The 12,625-nt window shown below is 52.5% G+C and overlaps 1 protein-coding gene across 13 annotated transcripts in view; it reads right to left on the reverse strand.

Moving 5' to 3' along the window:
* The window catches only part of LOC147124842 (receptor-type tyrosine-protein phosphatase delta-like), a 921,962-nt gene that overhangs the window by 91,023 nt on the left and 818,314 nt on the right, over nucleotides 1–12,625 (reverse strand). The window lies entirely within an intron of this gene.

Genomic DNA, 12,625 nt, shown 5'->3' on the forward strand with positions numbered 1-12,625 from the left:
GAGGGACAGTAATCAGTCGGAGCGGAACAGTAATCAGTTGGAGTGGGACAGTAATCAGTCGGAACGGGACAGTAATCTGTCAGAGCGGGACAGTAATCAGTTGGAGTGGGACAATAATCAGTCAGATCAGGACAGTAATCAGATGGAGCGGGACAGTAATCAGACGGAACGGGACAGTAATCAGACGGAGCGGGACAGTAATCAGTCTGGATCGGGACAATAATCAGTCGGATCGGGACAGTAAAAAGTCAGGAATTGGGACAGTAATCAGTCGGGAATCAGGACAATAATCAGTCGGAGCGGGACAGAAATCAGTCGGGAATTGGGACAGTAATCAGTCGGGGATCGGGACAGTATTCAGTGGGAGCGGGACAGTAATCAGTCGGGAATTGGGACAGTAATCAGTCGGAACGGGACAGTAATCGGTCGGAGTGGGACAGTAATCTGTCGGGGATCGGGACAGTATTCAGTCGGGACGGGACAGTAATCAGTCGGAGCGGGACAGTAATCAGTCAGAGCGGGACAGTAATCAGTCGGGGATCGGGACAGTAATCAGTCAGAGCGGGACAGTAACCAGTCGGGGTGGGATTGTAATCAGTCGGAGCAGGACAGCAATCGGTCGGAGCGGGACAGTAATCAGTCGGGGATCGGGACAGTAATCAGTCGGATCGGGACAGTAATCAGTTGGAGATCGGGACAGTAATCAGAGCGGGACAGTAATCGGTTGGGGATCGGGACAGATATCAGTCAGGGATCGGGACAGGAATCAGTCGGAACGGGACATTAATCAGTCGGAGCGGGACAGTAATCGGTCGGGGATCGGGACAGTAATCAGTCGGAGCGGAACAGTAATCAGTTGGAGTGGGACAATAATCAGTCGGATCAGGACAGTAATCAGACGGAGCGGGACAGTAATCAGACGGAACGGGACAGTAATCAGACGGAGCGGGACAGTAATCAGTCGGGAATCAGGACAATAATCAGTCGGAGCGGGACAGAAATCAGTCGGGAATTGGGACAGTAATCAGTCGGGGATAGGGACAGTATTCAGTGGGAGAGGGACAGTAATCAGTTGGGAATTGGGACAGTAATCAGTCGGAACGGGACAGTAATCGGTCGGAGTGGGACAGTAATCAGTCGGGGATCGGGACAGTATTCAGTCGGGACGGGACAGTAATCAGTCGCAGCGGGACAGTAATCAGTCGGAACGGGACAGTAATCAGTCGGGGATCGGGACATTAATCAGTCAGAGCGGGACAGCAATCAGTCAGGGATCAGGACAGCAATCAGTCGGGTCGGGACAGTAATCAGTTGGAGATCGGGACAGTAATCAGACAGAGCGGGATAGTAATCGGTCGGGGATCGGGACAGTAATCAGTCAGATCAGGACAGTAATCAGTCTGGATCGGGACAGTAATCAGACAGACCGGGACAGTAATCGGTCGGGGATCGGGACATAAATCGGTCGGGGATCAGGACAGTAATCAGTCGGAGCGGGACAGTAATCAGTCGGAGCGGGACAGTAATCAGTCGGAGATTGGGACAGTAATCAGTCAGAGATCGGGACAGTAATCAGTCGGAGCGGGAGAGTAATCAGTCGGAATGGGACAGTAATCAGTCGGAGATCGGCACAGTAATCAGACAGAGCAGGACAGTAATCAGTCGGGGATCGGGACAGTATTCAGTCGGAATGGGACAGTAATCAGTCGGAGCGGGAGAGTAATCAGTCAGAACGGAACAGTAATCGGTCGGAGCGTGACAGTAATCGGTTGGAGCGGGACAGTAGTCAGTCGGAACGGGACAGTAATCAGTCGGAGTGAGACAGTAATCAGTCGGAACGGGACAGTAATCGGTTGGAGCGGGACAGTAATCACTTGTTGATTGGGACAGTAATCGGTCGGAACGGGACAGTAATCAGTCGGAGCGTGACAGTAATCGGTTGGAGCGGGACAGTAGTCAGTCGGAACGGGACAGTAATCAGTCGGAGTGAGACAGTAATCAGTCGGAACGGGACAGTAATCGGTTGGAGCGGGACAGTAATCAGTTGTTGATTGGGACAGTAATCGGTCGGAACGGGACAGTAATCAGTCGGAGAGGGACAGTAATCAGTCGGAACGGGATAGTAATCAGTCGGAGAGGGACAGTAATCAGTCGGAGCGGAACAGTAATCAGTTGGAGTGGGACAGTAATCAGTCGGAACGGGATAGTAATCAGTCGGAGCGTGACAGTAATCGGTTGGAGCGGGACAGTAGTCAGTCGGAACGGGACAGTAATCGGTTGGAGCGGGACAGTAATCAGTTGTTGACTGGGACAGTAATCGGTCGGAACGGGACAGTAATCAGTCGGAGAGGGACAGTAATCAGTCGGAACGGGATAGTAATCAGTCGGAGAGGGACAGTAATCAGTCGGAGCGGAACAGTAATCAGTTGGAGTGGGACAGTAATCAGTCGGAACGGGACAGTAATCTGTCAGAGCGGGACAGTAATCAGTTGGAGTGGGACAATAATCAGTCAGATCAGGACAGTAATCAGATGGAGCGGGACAGTAATCAGACGGAATGGGACAGTAATCAGACGGAGCGGGACAGTAATCAGTCTGGATCGGGACAATAATCAGTCGGATCGGGACAGTAAAAAGTCAGGAATTGGGACAGTAATCAGTCGGGAATCAGGACAATAATCAGTCGGAGCGGGACAGAAATCAGTCGGGAATTGGGACAGTAATCAGTCGGGGATCGGGACAGTATTCAGTGGGAGCGGGACAGTAATCAGTCGGGAATTGGGACAGTAATCAGTCGGAACGGGACAGTAATCGGTCGGAGTGGGACAGTAATCTGTCGGGGATCGGGACAGTATTCAGTCGGGACGGGACAGTAATCAGTCGGAGCGGGACAGTAATCAGTCAGAGCGGGACAGTAATCAGTCGGGGATCGGGACAGTAATCAGTCAGAGCGGGACAGTAACCAGTCGGGGTGGGATTGTAATCAGTCGGAGCAGGACAGCAATCGGTCGGAGCGGGACAGTAATCAGTCGGGGATCGGGACAGTAATCAGTCGGATCGGGACAGTAATCAGTTGGAGATCGGGACAGTAATCAGAGCGGGACAGTAATCGGTTGGGGATCGGGACAGATATCAGTCAGGGATCGGGACAGTAATCAGTCGGAACGGGACATTAATCAGTCGGAGCGGGACAGTAATCGGTCGGGGATCGGGACAGTAATCAGTCAGATCGGGACAGTAATCAGTCTGGATCGGGACAGTAATCAGTCGGAACGGGATAGTAATCAGTCGGAGCGTGACAGTAATCGGTTGGAGCGGGACAGTAGTCAGTCGGAACGGGACAGTAATCGGTTGGAGCGGGACAGTAATCAGTTGTTGACTGGGACAGTAATCGGTCGGAACGGGACAGTAATCAGTCGGAGAGGGACAGTAATCAGTCGGAATGGGATAGTAATCAGTCGGAGAGGGACAGTAATCAGTCGGAGCGGAACAGTAATCAGTTGGAGTGGGACAGTAATCAGTCGGAACGGGACAGTAATCTGTCAGAGCGGGACAGTAATCAGTTGGAGTGGGACAATAATCAGTCGGATCAGGACAGTAATCAGACGGAGCGGGACAGTAATCAGACGGAACGGGACAGTAATCAGACGGAGCGGGACAGTAATCAGTCGGGAATCAGGACAATAATCAGTCGGAGCGGGACAGAAATCAGTCGGGAATTGGGACAGTAATCAGTCGGGGATAGGGACAGTATTCAGTGGGAGAGGGACAGTAATCAGTTGGGAATTGGGACAGTAATCAGTCGGAACGGGACAGTAATCGGTCGGAGTGGGACAGTAATCAGTCGGGGATCGGGACAGTATTCAGTCGGGACGGGACAGTAATCAGTCGCAGCGGGACAGTAATCAGTCGGAACGGGACAGTAATCAGTCGGGGATCGGGATATTAATCAGTCAGAGCGGGACAGCAATCAGTCAGGGATCAGGACAGCAATCAGTCGGGTCGGGACAGTAATCAGTTGGAGATCGGGACAGTAATCAGACAGAGCGGGATAGTAATCGGTCGGGGATCGGGACAGTAATCAGTCAGATCAGGACAGTAATCAGTCTGGATCGGGACAGTAATCAGACAGACCGGGACAGTAATCGGTCGGGGATCGGGACAGAAATCGGTCGGGGATCAGGACAGTAATCAGTCGGAGCGGGACAGTAATCAGTCGGAGCGGGACAGTAATCAGTCGGAGATTGGGACAGTAATCAGTCAGAGATCGGGACAGTAATCAGTCGGAGCGGGAGAGTAATCAGTCGGAATGGGACAGTAATCAGTCGGAGATCGGCACAGTAATCAGACAGAGCAGGACAGTAATCAGTCGGGGATCGGGACAGTATTCAGTCGGAATGGGACAGTAATCAGTCGGAGCGGGAGAGTAATCAGTCAGAACGGAACAGTAATCGGTCGGAGCGTGACAGTAATCGGTTGGAGCGGGACAGTAGTCAGTCGGAACGGGACAGTAATCAGTCGGAGTGAGACAGTAATCAGTCGGAACGGGACAGTAATCGGTTGGAGCGGGACAGTAATCAGTTGTTGATTGGGACAGTAATCGGTCGGAACGGGACAGTAATCAGTCGGAGCGTGACAGTAATCGGTTGGAGCGGGACAGTAGTCAGTCGGAACGGGACAGTAATCAGTCGGAGTGAGACAGTAATCAGTCGGAACGGGACAGTAATCGGTTGGAGCGGGACAGTAATCAGTTGTTGATTGGGACAGTAATCGGTCGGAACGGGACAGTAATCAGTCGGAGAGGGACAGTAATCAGTCGGAACGGGATAGTAATCAGTCGGAGAGGGACAGTAATCAGTCGGAGCGGAACAGTAATCAGTTGGAGTGGGACAGTAATCAGTCGGAACGGGATAGTAATCAGTCGGAGCGTGACAGTAATCGGTTGGAGCGGGACAGCAGTCAGTCGGAACGGGACAGTAATCGGTTGGAGCGGGACAGTAATCAGTTGTTGACTGGGACAGTAATCGGTCGGAACGGGACAGTAATCAGTCGGAGAGGGACAGTAATCAGTCGGAACGGGATAGTAATCAGTCGGAGAGGGACAGTAATCAGTCGGAGCGGAACAGTAATTAGTTGGAGTGGGACAGTAATCAGTCGGAACGGGACAGTAATCTGTCAGAGCGGGACAGTAATCAGTTGGAGTGGGACAATAATCAGTCAGATCAGGACAGTAATCAGACGGAGCGGGACAGTAATCAGACGGAACGGGACAGTAATCAGACGGAGCGGGACAGTAATCAGTCTGGATCGGGACAGTAAAAAGTCAGGAATTGGGACAGTAATCAGTCGGGAATCAGGACAATAATCAGTCGGAGCGGGACAGAAATCAGTCGGGAATTGGGACAGTAATCAGTCGGGGATCGGGACAGTATTCAGTGGGAGCGGGACAGTAATCAGTCGGGAATTGGGACAGTAATCAGTCGGAACGGGACAGTAATCGGTCGGAGTGGGACAGTAGTCTGTCGGGGATCGGGACAGTATTCAGTCGGGACGGGACAGTAATCAGTCGGAGCGGGACAGTAATCAGTCAGAGCGGGACAGTAATCAGTCGGGGATCGGGACAGTAATCAGTCAGAGCGGGACAGTAACCAGTCGGGGTGGGATTGTAATCAGTCGGAGCAGGACAGCAATCGGTCGGAGCGGGACAGTAATCAGTCGGGGATCGGGACAGTAATCAGTCGGATCGGGACAGTAATCAGTTGGAGATCGGGACAGTAATCAGAGCGGGACAGTAATCGGTCGGGGATCGGGACAGAAATCAGTCAGGGATCGGGACAGTAATCAGTCGGAACGGGACATTAATCAGTCGGAGCGGGACAGTAATCGGTCGGGGATCGGGACAGTAATCAGTCAGATCGGGACAGTAATCAGTCTGGATCGGGACAGTAATCAGTCGGAACGGGACAGTAATCGGTCGGAGTGGGACAGTAATCAGTCGGGGATCGGGACAGTATTCAGTCGGGACGGGACAGTAATCAGACAGAGCAGGACAGTAATCAGTCGGAACGGGACAGTAATCAGTTGGAGATCGGGACAGTAATCAGTCAGAGCGGGACAGTAATCAGTCGGAGCGGGACAGTAATCAGTCGGAGCGGGAAAGTAATCAGTTGGAGCGGGACAGTAATCAGTCAGGGATCGGGACAGTAATCAGTCGTGTGGGACAGAAATCAGTCGGAGTGGGACAGTAATCAGTCGGGGATCGGGACAGTAATAAGTCAGAGCGGGACAGTAACCAGTCGGAGTGGGATTGTAATCAGTCGGAGCAGGACAGCAATCGGTCGGAGCGGGACAGTAATCAGTCGGGGATCGGGACAGTAATCAGTCGGATCGGGACAGTAATCAGTCAGATCGGGACAGTAATCAGACAGAGCGGGACAGTAATCGGTCGGGGATCGGGACAGAAATCAGTCAGGGAGCGGGACAGTAATCAGTCGGAACGGGACAGTAATCAGTCGGAGCGGGACAGTAATCGGTCGGGGATCGGGACATTAATCAGTCAGATCGGGACAGTAATCAGTCTGGATCGGGACAGTAATCAGACAGAGCGGGACAGTAATCGGTCGGGGATCGGGACATTAATCAGTCAGATCGGGACAGTAATCAGTCTGGATCGGGACAGTAATCAGACAGAGCGGGACAGTAATCGGTCGGGGATCGGGACAGAAATCGGTCGAGGATCAGGACAGTAATCAGTCGCAGCGGGACAGTAATCAGTCGGAGTGGGACAGTAATCAGTCGGAGCAGGACAGTAATCAGTCGGAGCAGGACAGTAATCAGTCGAGGATCGTGACAGTAATCAGTCGGGGTTCGGGACAGTAATCATTCAGAGTGGGACAGTAATAAGTCGGAGTGGGACAGTAATCAGTTGGAGTGGGACAGTAATAAATCGAGGATCGGGAGAGTAATCAGTCGTGCGGGACAGTAATCCGTCAGAGATCGGGACATTAATCAGTCGGGGACCGGGACAGTAATCAGTCGGAACGGGACTGTAATCAGTCGGATCGGGACAGTAATCAGACGGAGTGGGACAGTAATCAGACGGAGTGGGACAGTAATCAGTCTGGATCGGGACAGTAATCAGTCGGAGCGGGACAGTAAAAAGTCAGGAATTGGGACAGTAATCAGACGGAATCAGGACAATAATCAGTCGGAGCGGGACAGTAATCAGTCGGGAATTGGGACAGTAATCAGTCGGGGATCGGGACAGTATTCAGTCGGAGATCGGGACAGTATTCAGTGGGAGCGGGACAGTAATCAGTCGGGAATTGGGACAGTAATCAGTCGGAACGGGACAGTAATCGGTCGGAGTGGGACAGTAATCAGTCGGGGATTAGGACAGTATTCATTCGGAACGGGACAGTAATCAGTCGCAGCGGGACAGTAGTCAGTCGGAACGGGACAGTAATCAGTTGGCGATCGGGACAGTAATCAGTCAGAGCGGGACAGTAATCAGTCGGAGTGGGACTGTAATCAGTCGGAGCAGGACAGCAATCGGTCGGAGCGGGACATTAATCCGTCGGGGATCGGGGCAGTAATCCGTCGGGGATAGGGACAGTAATCAGTCGGGGATCGGGACAGTAATCAGTCGGATCGGGACAGTAATCAGTTGGAGATCGGGACAGTAATCAGACAGAGCGGGACAGTAACCGGTCGGGGATCAGGACAGTAATCAGTCGGAGCGGGACAGTAATCAGTCGGAGCGGGACAGTAATCAGTCGGAGATCGGGACAGTAATCAGTCAGAGATCGGGACAGTAATCAGTCAGAGCGGGAGAGTAATCAGACGGAGCGGGACAGTAATCACTCAGGGATTGGGACAGTAATCAGTCGGAGATCAGGACAGTAGTCAGTCGAGGATCGGGACAATAATCAGTTGGAGCGGGACAGTAATCATTCGGAGCGGGACAGTAATCGGTTGGAGCGGGACAGTAATCAGTCGGAGATCGGGACAGTAATCAGACAGAGCAGGACATTAATCAGTCGGGGATCGGGACAGTATTCAGTCGGAATGGGGCAGTAATCAGTCGGAGCGGGACAGTAATCAGTCGGAACGGGACAGTAATCGGTTGGATCGGGACAGTATTCAGTCGGAGCTGGACAGTAATCAGTTGGAGTGGGACGGTAATAAGTCGAGGATCGGGAGAGTAATCAGTCGTGCGGGACAGTGATCCGTCAGAGATCGGGACAGTAATCAGTCAGGAATTGGGACAGTAATCAGTCGGAACGGGACAGTAATCAGTCGGAGTGGGACAGCAATCGGTCGGAGCGGGACAGTAATCAGTCGGTGATCGGGACAGTATTCAGTCGGAGATCGGGACAGTATTCAGTGGGAGCGGGACAGTAATCAGTCAGGAATTGGGACAGTAATCAGTCGGAACGGGACAGTAATCGGTCGGAGTGGGACAGTAATCAGTCGGGGATCAGGACAGTATTCATTCGGAACGGGACAGTAATCAGTCGCAGCGGGACAGTAGTCAGTCGGAACGGGACAGTAATCAGTTGGAGATCGGGACAGTAATCAGTCAGAGCGGGACAGTAATCAGTCGGAGCGGGAACGTAATCAGTCAGAGCGGGACAGTAATCAGTCGGGGATCGGGACAGTAATCAGTCAGGGATCGGGACAGTAATCAGTCAGAGCGGGACAGTAATCAGTCGGAGTGGGACTGTAATCAGTCGGAGCAGGACAGCAATCGGTCGGAGCGGGACAGTAGTCCGTCGGGGATCGGGGCAGTAATCCGTCGGGGAAAGGGACAGTAATCAGTCGGGGATCGGGACAGTAATCAGTCGGATCGGGACAGTAATCAGTTGCAGATCGGGACAGTAATCAGACAGAGCGGGACAGTAACCGGTCGGGGATCAGGACAGTAATCAGTCGGAGCGGGACAGTAATCAGTCGGAGATCGGGACAGTAATCAGTCAGAGATCGGGACAGTAATCAGTCAGAGCGGGAGAGTAATCAGTCGGAGCGGGACAGTAATCACTCAGGGATTGGGACAGTAATCAGTCGGAGATCAGGACAGTAGTCAGTCGAGGATCGGGACAATAATCAGTTGGAGCGGGACAGTAATCATTCGGAACGGGACAGTAATCAGTTGTTGATTGGGACAGTAATCAGTCGGAGTGGGACAGTAATCAGTCGGAACGGGACAGTAATCAGTTGGAACGGGACAGTAATCAGTTGGAGTGGGACAGTAATCAGTCGGAATGGGACAGTAATCAGACGGAACGGGACTGTAATCAGACGGAGTGGGACAGTAATCAGTCTGGATCGGGACAATAATCAGTCGGAGCGGGACAGTAAAAAGTCAGGAATTGGGACAGTAATCAGTCGGGAATCAGGACAATAATTACTCGGAGCGGGACAGAAATCAGTCGGGAACTGGGACAGTAATCAGTCGGGGATCGGGACAGTATTCAGTTGGAGATCGGGACAGTATTCAGTGGGAGCGTGACAGTAATCAGTCGGGAATTGGGACAGTAATCAGTCGGAACGGGACAGTAATCGGTCGGAGTGGGACAGTAATCAGTCGGGGATCGGGACAGTATTCAGTCGGGACGGGACAGTAATCAGTCGCAGCGGGACAGTAATCAGTCAGAGCGGGACAGTAATAAGACGGGGATCAGGACAGTAATCAGTCAGAGCGGGACAGTAATCAGTCGGAGCGGGAAAGTAATCAGTCGGAGCGGGACAGTACTCAGTCGGGGATCGGGACAGTAATCAGTCGTGCGGGACAGAAATCAGTCGGAGTGGGACAGTAATCAGTCGGGGATCGGGACAGTAATCAGTCAGAGCGGGACAGTAACCAGTCGGAGTGGGATTGTAATCAGTCGGAGCAGGACAGCAATCAGTCGGAGCGGGACAGTAATCAGTCGGGGTTCGGGACAGTAATCAGTCGGATCGGGACAGTAATCAGTTGGAGATCGGGACAGTAATCAGAGCGGGACAGTAATCGGTCGGGGATCGGGACAGAAATCAGTCGGAACGGGACAGTAATCGGTCGGAGTGGGACAGTAATCAGTCGGGGATCGGGACAGTATTCAGTCGGGACGGGACAGTAATCAGACAGAGCAGGACAGTAATCAGTCGGAACGGGACAGTAATCAGTTGGAGATCGGGACAGTAATCAGTCAGAGCGGGACAGTAATCAGTCGGAGCGGGACAGTAATCAGTCAGAGCGGGACAGTAATAAGCCGGGGATCAGGACAGTAATCAGTCAGAGCGGGACAGTAATCAGTCGGAGCGGGAAAGTAATCAGTTGGAGCGGGACAGTAATCAGTCGGGGATCGGGACAGTAATCAGTCGTGTGGGACAGAAATCAGTCGGAGTGGGACAGTAATCAGTCGGGGATCGGGACAGTAATAAGTCAGAGCGGGACAGTAACCAGTCGGAGTGGGATTGTAATCAGTCGGAGCAGGACAGCAATCGGTCGGAGCGGGACAGTAATCAGTCGGGGATCGGGACAGTAATCAGTCGGATCGGAACAGTAATCAGTCGGATCGGGACAGTAATCAGACAGAGCGGGACAGTAATCGGTCGGGGATCGGGACAGAAATCAGTCAGGGATCGGGACAGTAATCAGTCGGAACGGGACAGTAATCAGTCGGAGTTCGGGACAGTTATCAGTCGGAGCGGGACAGTAATCAGTTGGAGCGGGACAGTAATCCGTCGGAGCGAGACAGTAATGTCGGATTTCGGGACAGTAATCAGTCTGAGATCAGGACAGTAATAAGTCGGGGATCGGGACAGTAATCAGTCGGAGCGGGACAGTAATATGTCTGGATCGGGACAGTAATCAGACAGAGCGGGACAGTAATCGGTCGGGGATCGGGACAGAAATCGGTCGGGGATCAGGACAGTAATCAGTCGGAGCGGCACAGTAATCAGTCGGAGATCGGGACAGTAATCAGTCAGAGATCGGGACAGTAATCAGTCGAAGCGGGAGAGTAATCAGTCGGAGCGGGAGAGTAATCACTCGGGGATTGGGACAGTAATCAGTCGGAGATCGGGACAGTAATCAGTCGAGGATCGGGACAATAATCAGTCGGAGCGGGACAGAAATCATTCGGAGCGGGACAGTACGGGACAGTAATCAGTCAGAGATCGGGACAGTAATCAGACGGAGCGGGAAAGTAATCAGTCGGAATGGGACAGTAATCAGTCGGAGATCGGCACAGTAATCGGTTGGAGCGGGACAGTAATCAGTCGGGGATCGGGACAGTATTCAGTCGGAACGGGACAGTAATCAGTCGGAGTGGGACAGTAATCAGTCGGAACGGGACAGTAATCAGTTGTTGATTGGGACAGTAATCGGTCGGAATGGGACAGTAATCAGTCGGAGAGGGACAGTAATCAGTCGGAACGGGACAGTAATCAGTCGGAGAGGGACAGTAATCAGTCGGAGCGGGACAGTAATCAGTTGGAGTGGGACAGTAATCAGTCGGAATGGGACAGTAATCAGTCTGGATCGGGACAATAATCAGTAGGAGCGGGACAGTAATCAGTCAGGAATTGGGACAGTAATCAGTCGGGGATCAGGATAATAATCAGTAGGAGCGGGACAGTAATCAGTCGGGGATCAGGATAATAATCAGTAGCAGCGGGACAGTAATCAGTCGGAGTTCGGGACAGTAATCAGTCGGAGCGGGACAGTAATCAGTCGGAGCGGGACAGTAATCAGTCGGAGATCGGGACAGTAATTAGTCAGAGATCGTGACAGTAATCAGTCGGAGCGGGAGAGTAATCAGTCGGAGCGGGAGAGTAATCACTTGGGGATTGGGACAGTAATCAGTCGGAGATCGGGACAGTAAGCAGTCGAGGATCGGGACAATAATCAGTCGGAGCGGGACAGTAATCATTTGGAGCGGGACAGTAATCAGTCAGAGCGGGACAGTAATCAGTCAGAGCGGGACAGTAATCAGTCGAGCGGGACAGTAATCAGTCGGGGATCGGGACAGTAATCAGTTCAGAGCGGGACAGTAATCAGTCGGAGTGGGACTGTAATCAGTCAGAGCAGGACAGCAATCGGTCGGAGCGGGACAGTAATCCGTCGGGGATCGGGACAGTAATCCGTCGGGGATAGGGACAGTAATCAGTCGGGGATCGGGACAGTATTCAGTCGGAATGGGACAGTAATCAGTCGGAGTCTGACAGTAATTAGTCGGAACGGGACAGTAATCGGTTGGAGCGGGACAGTAATCAGTCGGGGATCGGGACGGTATTCAGTCGGAACGGGACAGTAATCGGTCGGAGTGGGACAATAATCAGTCGGAACGGGACAGTAATCAGTTGTTGATTGGGACAGTAATCGGTCGGAACGGGACAGTAATCAGTTGTTGATTGGGACAGTAATCAGTCGGAAAGGGACAGTAATCAGTCGGAGCGGGACAGTAATCAGTCGGAACGGGAGAGTAATCAGTTGTTGATTGGGACAGTAATCGGTCGGAACGGGACAGTAATCAGTCGGAGCGTGACAGTAATCAGTCGGAACGGGACAGTAATCAGTCGGAACGGGACAGTAATCAGGCAGAGAGGGACAGTAATCAGTCGGAGCGGGACAGTAATCATT

The sequence above is a fragment of the Somniosus microcephalus genome, chromosome 1, assembly GCF_052327205.1.
Source record: "Somniosus microcephalus isolate GS21.2 chromosome 1, FLI_Smic_1.0, whole genome shotgun sequence".
NCBI classification, from domain to species: domain Eukaryota; kingdom Metazoa; phylum Chordata; class Chondrichthyes; order Squaliformes; family Somniosidae; genus Somniosus; species Somniosus microcephalus.